The sequence below is a fragment of the Myxine glutinosa genome, chromosome 12 (genome assembly GCF_964187855.1).
Source record: "Myxine glutinosa chromosome 12, kmMyxGlut1.1, whole genome shotgun sequence".
In the NCBI taxonomy this organism is placed as follows: domain Eukaryota; kingdom Metazoa; phylum Chordata; class Myxini; order Myxiniformes; family Myxinidae; genus Myxine; species Myxine glutinosa.
In genome coordinates, this window is record NC_136272.1 from 34,543,553 (window position 1) to 34,553,436 (window position 9,884).

Consider the following 9,884-nt stretch of genomic DNA (forward strand, 5'->3'; position numbering starts at 1 on the left):
AATGGAACAAACCCAGGAATTCCATAGAGACCTATCGATAACAACAGAACAAACTCAAGAATTCCATAGAGGCCTATCGATAACAATAGAACAAACTCAATAAGTCCATGGAGACATATCAATAACAATGGAACAAACTCAATAATTCCAAAGAGACCTATCAATAACTATGGAACAAACTCGTTCTGGATCGCACATTTCAACACAAATAGCATCAATCACCCTTCGTGGCATTTTGGTGAATCTGACTGAAAGCTTCCTTTCCAAAATAGACCTTGCTCTACCTTGTGCAAACTGCACTCTAACACAAGAATCCCATACCTCAAATGATAGTCTATCTTCCTCACGTTTCTCAGCCAGCAACTTATTTTCCTCCAAGGCAGTTCTTAGCTCTAAAATAGGATGCACAGTTTGATGACAAGAGGAGTCAATATTTTTACCGCACCAAAATCAAATTAAAAAAAATACTTTAAAATAAGAAAAATGGGTACCTTCTTCTTTGCAATTCTCTACTTCTGCCTTTGATGCTTCCAGTAGATTCAGCTTGGTTTTCAATAAGGAATTCTCAGATATACAGCACTCCTGAAGAAAATTACAATCAATCACAGCAGAGATTGTATCATTTTAGATCAAGGTGAAGATTACATGTGTATTCACACCCCTTGACTTTTTTCGCATTTGGTTGTGTTACAGCATGAATTTAAAATGGATAAATTGAGATTTTTTTTTTTTTGTCACTGATCAACACATAATGTCAAAAGTGGAATTTTTTTTGGAGAACTTTTTATAAAATAATTAAAACTGAATGTCTGAAATGTCTTGAGTCAATAAGTATTCAAAGCCTCTGCTATAATACTCTAAATTCAGCTCAGGTGTATCCAATTTCCTTTGATCATCCTCGAGATGTCTCTACAACTTGAGTGGAGTCCACCTGTGACCAATTCAATTGATTGGACATGATTTAGAAAGAAACACACCTTTCTATATAAGGTCCCACAGTTGACAGTGCATGTCATAGCAGAACCTCTACCATGAAGTCCAAGGAACTGTGCGTAGAACTCCGAGATACAATTGTGAGGAGGTGTAGATCTGGGGAAGGATATAAAACAATTTACAGAGTGTTGGAAGTTCCCAAGAGCACAGTGAGCTCCATCATTAGGAAATGGAAAAAATATGGAACTACCCACACTCTTCCTAGAGCTGGTCATCTGAACAAACTGAGCAACTGGGCAAGGAGGACCTTGGTCAGGGAGGTGACCAAGAACCAAATGACCATTCTGACAGAACTACAGAGTTCCTTGGCTGAGATGGGAGAACCTGTCGGAAGGACAACAGTCTCTGCAGCACTTCACAAATCTAGGCTTAATGGGAGAGTGGCCAGACAGAAGCAACTGCTGAGAAAAAGTAATATGACAGCACACCTGGAGTTTGTAAAAAGGCACGTGAAAGAGTGAGAGCATGAGGCAAAAGATTCTGTGGACAAACGAGACGAAAATTGAATTCTTTGTCCTGAATACAAAGCGCTACGTTTGGTGGACACCGAGCACAGCTCATCACCCATCTAACACCATCCCAAGATGCTGTTCAGCGGCAGAGACTGGGAGACTTGTAAGGATAGAGGGAACAATGAATGGAGCCAAATACAGGCAAATCCTTGTGGAGCACATGATTCAGAGTGCAAAAGATCTTCGACTGCAGCGAAGATTTATATTCCAACAGGACAATGAACCCAAGCATAGAGCCAAAGCAACACTGGAATGGCTTTAGAACAAGAACGTGGAAGTCCTTGAGTGGCCCAGCCAAAGCCCAGACTTGAATCCCATTGACAATCTGTGGAAAGACTTGAAGATTGCTGTTCACCGACGCACCTCATCCAACTTGACAGAGCTTGAGCAAATCTGCAAGGAGGAATGGGAGACACTCCCCAAATCCAGGTATTCAAAACTGATTCAGACATACTCAAGAAGACTCGAATCTTTAATCACTGCCAAAGGCGCTTCTATGAAGTATTGACTCAAGGGGTTGAATACTTATGTAAATTAGATATTTCTGTCTTTCATTTAAAATTATTTTGTAAACATTTCTAAAACAAAATTCCACTTTGACATTATGGGGTATTATGTGTAGATCAGTGACAAGAAAATCTCAATTATATCCATTTTTAATTCAGGCTGTAACACAACAAAATGTAAAAAGTCAAGGGGTGTGAATACTTTCTGAAGGTACTGTACAGTACTTAACTCCAAGAGACAAAATAATTAAACAAAGAGGGCAGTGTTCAAATCTGGAATAATCTTCAGCATTCTGTATTAGCCAATGAAGGCCAACATTCCTGCAAAACCGAGGAAAGATTACACACCACATTCCTTTAATCTTGTGAAGAAACAGATTCATTGCTTTTTACTGTACCAGTTGGGAGAAAATTCGACATAGTTCATCTTCAGAATCACTCTTCAGTTGTTTCTGATCTTCTGTGAACTTGAACTTGAGATTGGCTTCCCTTGCACACAGTTGCTCGGAGTAAAAGTTCAACTTCTCAACCTCGAGCTCGAGGGAGCGCCTTTGGGCCTCACCTGCCAAATCACACCAATAAAATTGTTATTGGGTAAAATTAACTGATCACGAAAAACGTATGGAAGGGACAAACAGACTTTATTAACTACGCTGCATTCAATTTTTGCCCTGCCGTTGGATGCAGGTGGTGCGGAGTCCTTCCAGGACTCGAGGTAACCACCTCCGTTTCGGTAAAGAACACGTGCCAAGGACTAAGTTGGAAAGTTTTGTTGTTCTCGTATTTTATTCCAAGGGTTATTTTCAAGATCGTCAAAGAACCCAAGACACCCTCCAATTGTAGTTGTTTGTAGTCATCTTCCCCGGTATCGTTTTGAAGATCTCAGTGAGGTTAATGTGAGTGACCTTACAAGAAACTTTGACACAGAGTGGAGGCCATTGCACCCATCAAAGCCTGTTCCATTATTACCAACCTATGGTTGTTTCTCTGTGCTCTATCCTTAACCCTAGATAGGCATACCCCTGGGTATACCCATCCATACAGAATGAATTTTCAGACAGAATGAAAGCCATACAGAATCCATACAGAATGAAAGCTCCAGAGATCCTATGTGGAGATGGGAGAAACTTCAAAAAGGACAACCATCACTGCAACACTCCACCGATCTGGGCTTTATGGCAGAGTGGACAGATGGAAGCCTCTCCTCAATGAAAAACACATGAAAGCCCACTTGGAGTTTGCAAAAAAGCACCTAAAGTCTTTCTGTCCTAAAAGTCCTAAAAAGTCTTTCTGTCTTCTACCGACTCCTCTCCGGCCTTGCTTCCCCAGCTCTCTCTGTGCTCTGTCCCCCAAATATTCCTACAGGTCGCACAAGATCTGCCAGCAACCCTCTGATGGATAAACTGCCAAAATCTCGGCTCTCTGCTCACCTTCACTCTTTCATTCCTCTTTTCTCCCGCCTCTGGAACAAACTCCCACACTCCCTTCAATCCCACTCCTCCCTCCAGGTCTTTAAAACAGCTGTTCACCACCATCTCTTATCTTCCCCCATCCAAAACCTTGATCTTTTCTACCCCCACTAATTCACCCCAGATCCACCTTGTTTGAAATTCCAACTTCTTTCCTGGAAGTCCTGGCAGTGTCCATATGTTTTATACCTCTCCCACCCCCCCCCCCCCCCCCCTTCCCATGCCTCTCCCCCAAAGCCCTTTCCCTCCCACAGATCTCTCGATGTCTCCATGTCTCTCGTTCCCTGCTCTCAAATGTTGTGTTTGTGTCCTTCCCCCTCTCTCCCCATCTTGTCTACCGCTCCCGATGTTATTTGTTTTATGTGTCGGTTTGTCTGTTTGTCTTTCTGTGTGATTAATGTTCGCTCTTTCACGAGCCTCGATCTTGTATACAAAAAAAAAAAAAAAAAAAAAAGGACTCAGACTGTGAGAAACAAGATTCTGTGATCTGATGAAACCAAGATGGAACTGCTTGGCCTCAATTCTAAGCGTCATGTCTGGAGGAAACCAGGCACCACTCATCATCTCCCCAATACCATCCCAACGGTGAAGCATGGTGCTGGCAGCATCATGCTGTGGGGGTGTGTTTCAGCAGCAGGGACTGGGGGACTGGTCAAGGTTGAGGGAACAATGAACAGAGCAAAGTACAGAGATATCCTCAATGAAAACCTGAAACAGAGCGCTCAGGACCTCAAACTGGGCCGAAGGTTCACCTTCCAACAGGACAATGACCCTAAGCACACAGCAAAGACAACGCAGGAGTGGCGAAGGGACAACTCTGTGAAGGTCCTTGAGTGGCCCAGCCAGAGCCCTGACTTGAACCCAATCAAACATCTCTGGAGAGACCTGAAAATGGCTGTCCACCGACGGTCCCCATCCAACCTGGCAGAGCTTGAGAGGATCTGCAGAGAAGAATGGTAGAATATCCCCAAATCCAGATGTGCAAAGCTTGTCGCGTCATACCCAAGAAGACTCGAGGCTGTAATCGCTGCCAAAGGTGCTCGAATTAAGTACTGAGTTAAGGGTCTGAATACTTATGTCAATGTGATATTTCAGTTTTTTCTTTTTAATAAATCTGCAAAACTTTCTAAAATCCTGTTTTCTCTTTGTCATTTTGGGGTATTGAGTGTAGATTGATGAGGGAAAAAAATGAATTTAAACGATTTCAGCATAAGGCTTCAACATAACAAAATGTGAAAAAGTGAAGGGGTCTGAATACTTCCTGAATGCACTGTGTATGATTGACAAACACTTATCTGAGGTTTTTCTACGTGTCATCCTATGTGTTTGTCGAGACCTGCGCCATAAGTGTCTGTGTTGCCAAGTAACCCGAGTTAAAGAAATGCGCCTCATCAAAAGCAGCATGGTCAAAGCAGCCAGCCTCGTAGAGCAAGTCTGCAGTGGCATGCACCTGTCGATTCAGCAGGAGCAACTCTTCGCAAAATTTCCTGGGAATCGTTTGGAAAGAAAAACTATTTGCCATTAACTTCCACTTGCAGTATCCTTTTGGAAAGAACTAGTACCGGAATCCACAGTGGTTATCTATTTGGAAATGATATCCGTTAGCTGGATCTGTGATTGAGAAGCTCCTTAGCCTCTGGAATTTCCACGATTTGCCTTGGGCCTGCCACAGCTCCAAGCTGGCTTCCAGATCTAGGCAATACTTTGGAATATTTCAGAGGCAAGTCCATTCCATGAACTCCATCAGCTCCTTAAAATATTATAATCGCTGTTCATTTGGAAGTGTTCTGGTCTCAGGCAAATCCTCTTTGTAACTATTCCACTAATTTACTAGTTGCAGTCCGCAAGCCTTACCCTGAAGATGTTGCGTGCAATTGTAAACACGATGCAAGATTTTACTTACTTTGACACTTCCCATGTCCATGTTCATGCAGAACCTTCGTTTTGCCATGTGAATCTTCAAACTGGAAGAACATTTCAAACACCACATGAGAACATTCTCAGAAACGAAGACAATCTAACACTTGCATGACTGTTCTGACCAGAAAATTATGATCTTAAATGCGAAGTTAATGTTTGCAATAAATTGCCAAAAGGAAGTCAAAAGTAGCATGACCTCTGCTCTCCAAATGGCAAACCATGGAACACCTTCATAGCTGCAAGTAAACTCACACTTGTAAGTGTGCAGGGCCTTATGTGGTAAGCTGTTGCTAATTTTGGAACCAGGAAAGCTCTTGTATCGTGGTGGCCTTGTCATTGCAGACTTCACCACTGAAAGTTGCTGATAAATGCAAATCTTTGAGCTTCATTTGCACGTCAATATGCAAGAGAGGACAATAAAGACAGCTTGACCAAGGATCAAACATAAAATAAAACAACCTGAAACCACAAGGAATTACAAAATACAACAAAATTGGTGTAAAATTTAGAGGGTCCGCTCTGTGTTTGGGAGGTTGGTGGTTCAAATCCCGACTGAGTTCCACCAAAGACTTGATGCTGAGCGTTTAAAAAGGATAGAGTACGGACAAACAGAGTAAGGACAACCAACCATAGGTTGGCAACCACTGCACGGGCTTCATGGGTCTAATAGCCTTCAGCATGGAAGCTCCTTGTGAGGGAACTCATACTGTTATTATTATTATTTATAAATAAATAAATTAATATGAATTCCTTCACAAGGAACTAGAATGCAGGAGACCACTATGGCTCATCAACACCTGCACTATTATTGTGAAACAAAGTTTTCATTTAAATTAAAGGTACATTCAACCATATTCGTTTTGTCTTTAACGTCTGATATGCAGACGCACAAACAACCCCTCAAGTGTACACCTGAATGTACGCATTAGGTTGCGCATGCAGGAACATACATCATCACACATGCACACACAATCGGAAACACACACGCACACAATCGGATACACATGTGTGCACAATTGGACACACACGCACACAATCGGAAGCACACACACACAATCGGAAGCACACACACACACAATCGAAGACACACACGCACAATCGAAGACACACACACACACACACACACACACACACAGTAGGAAACACGCACACACAATCGGAAACGCACACATACAATCACACACTCAGAAACATATGCACACCACAATCGGAAACACACGCACACAATGGGAAACACACACACACACACACACATAATCAGAAACACATGCACACCACAATCGGAAACACACGCACACCACAATCAGAGACACACGCACACAATGGGAAACACACACACACACACACACACATAATCAGAAACACACGCACACCACAATCGGAAACACACACACACGTAATCTGAAACACACGCCCACCACAATCGGAAACACACGCACACAATGGGAAACACACACACACAATCAGAAACACACGCACACCAGAATTGGAAACACACGCACACAATGGGAAACACACACACATAATCAGAAACACATGCACACCACAATCGGAAACACACACACACAATGGGAAACACACACACACACACACACATAATCAAACACACGCACACCACAATTCGAAACACACGCACACACATAATCGGAAACACACGCACACAATCGGAAACACACGCACACACATAATCAGAAACACACGCACACACATAATCAGAAACACATGCACACCACAATCGGAAACACACGCACACAATGGGAAACACACACACACACACACATAATCTGAAACACACGCACACCACAATCGGAAACACATGCACACAATGGGAAACACACACACACAATCAGAAACACACGCACACCACAATCGGAAACACACGCACACAATGGGAAAAACACACACACAATCAGAAACACACGCACACCACAATCGGAAACACACGCACACACATAATCGGAAACACATGCCCACACAATGGAAAACACACGCACATCACAATCGGAAACACACACACACACATAATCGGAAAAACATGCCCACACAATGGAAAACACACGCACATCACAATCGGAAACACAAGCACACAATGGGAAACACACGCACAAACAATCGGAAACTTCGTTCATGAACTTGCAGAGAGTAGATCACCAGAAAATGTTCCAAAGCCAAAAGAGGTAGACATCACCTTAGTTAGTCCACCAAAGCTAACCCGAAAAAGAAACCAACATGGATACTTTGAGCCATGGGAGGACAACGTTCCCGTTGCTGAATTTTGAAACCTGGTTACAGGGATCATAAACAAAGTGAGAAGATGTTTGAGTGTGCGCACTCACTCTCAGGCACTTTAAACCGAAATCTTGTCACGTGAGGATAAAAAAATAATATAAAGAAAAAGAAAATCTTTTTAATGGAAACAAAACTATGACTTTTTTTTAAAACAGAAAGACAACATGTTTTTATTTATGGTCCTATTGTTCATTCTGATAGTTGGCCAAGGTCAACTGATCTTTGCGCTCCTTAATTCCTCTTTGCGGCTAGGTCAAAGAAAACGTCTTTTGTGACCTGGAGGCGGTGATATGAGTGTCAATTCAACTATTTCACGTAAAACAAATTTAAATTGAAATTGAAATTGAAACAAATTGAAATTGAAAATTGAAACAAATTGAAAAAAGGAACAGGTGAAAAATGACATTCAAATGTAGAAATTTGTTTTCAACTCAGAATCAGAAACTTTGTATACAATTTGTTTTTCCAATCAAAACTTAATCCAACAAATTGGACTATGACGTGGGATCTAACTGAAAGTAGTTCGCAGAACAAAGGCCAAGACATGACGTCAATATCAGTCTGGGTGGCACATTTGAAACACCAAGAATTTCCAAATTTAACCTGCCAGTCCTGTTTCTGAAGATTCAATCAGAGCAGGAATAAAAGCCAAACATATATATATATATATATATATATATTACATACTTGTGTTTTAAACACCATTGCAGTTATGAAAGAGCTGCAAGACAAAATTGGGCCAAAATATGAAAAAGATAGTAAAAAGGGGCATCCAGTAGGCTGGTATACAAATACATCATGGGCATCCATCAATTAAAGTTATTCCTGAAATTGAAATCGATAGAAAGTCTTGGCCAGCAGAGTGGACACTGATAATAACAATTGGCAATAACCATGTTATATAACAACAAATACACACACCTTTTTCCGTTTATTGTCTGAAGACGTGCAAACCAGAGAATGGCGACAACCCATGTTTGAATGACTTGGAGAAACTTTAACAAGCTCACAAACCCTTCAGAAGTTGATGCCGAAGTACTCTAGGTAAGGTGCTTCGTCGGTTGCCCGGTCGAGATTACTGCTCCGCCCGACGAGTCAACGGCCGATGCTTTGTTGGACCCAATGGCCAACCCCCAAAATGAGGGCCCCACCCTCGGCTGACACTATTTCAACTGCCACTGCACACACTCGTAATGTCAGAGGACACTTCCTAGAAGCGCATGACTGCATACCTGATACTATAAGAACTGGAGAGCATCTGAAAAGGCAAAGTCCGTCCGCGTCCGTTTGTAGTCAGACGTCTTCTTTTTCTTCCGTATGATCAAAATGACGAAAACATTACAATAAATGCAAAATGAAAATTGATGATGTTACACAACCTTGACCTTTCACCTTATGACCTAGAAAACGATCGGCTTGTAACTTTTGATTGGTGAACCAACGCAGTGACCCAATATGCAAATTCTGAACAATTTCAGGTCGATTGGATGGAAATTGACGATTTTATGTGACGCTGACCTTTGACCTTTTGACAAAATTCTTCATTTGTCTTCTCCATTTGTATTATTGCTTTCATATGAGCTTTAAATCCTGTACAAAAAAAAGTGTCCAGGTAACACAGAAAAAATATTTGGAGATGATTAGCAGTCATGACAATTTGATTGGTCTCTAAAGCCCGTCAGATATTGCCATTCCAAGAAAACCATATCTGGTAAATCCAAATTTCCAACAACCGATAAGGCCGATAGTGATAAGGCCGATACTCTATTTTATGGGCTGATTGAGGTTCCTGATTCACAGCAGTTTCTCCTGGATGCGGTGGAATCCAAAACTCTCAACATCATTGCCATCTCACACAAGGAAAGACAGGGCCTGCTGCTCTCCGTTTTCCTGTACTTCTCCTCCTCTTGCTCATCCTTCTAGATCAAATGTTTCTCACAACAACCTCCAATCACAAAATCCAGGCATGCAGCTCACCTCCACAACTTTTTTGTCTCTTATCCTGCTTACGTAACCTATTTCATTACTGTCCATCAGTTGTCCATTTACCTGCATAGAAATCCCATTTCATTTTAATCCCACACTTATATCAGTCAAGATTCATAAAGACGTTTCGACATTATTTTATGTTCAAACACGATGTTGACCATTGAAAATTGCCAATGGGAGTGAAATTGTACATCGAGAGTATGGCA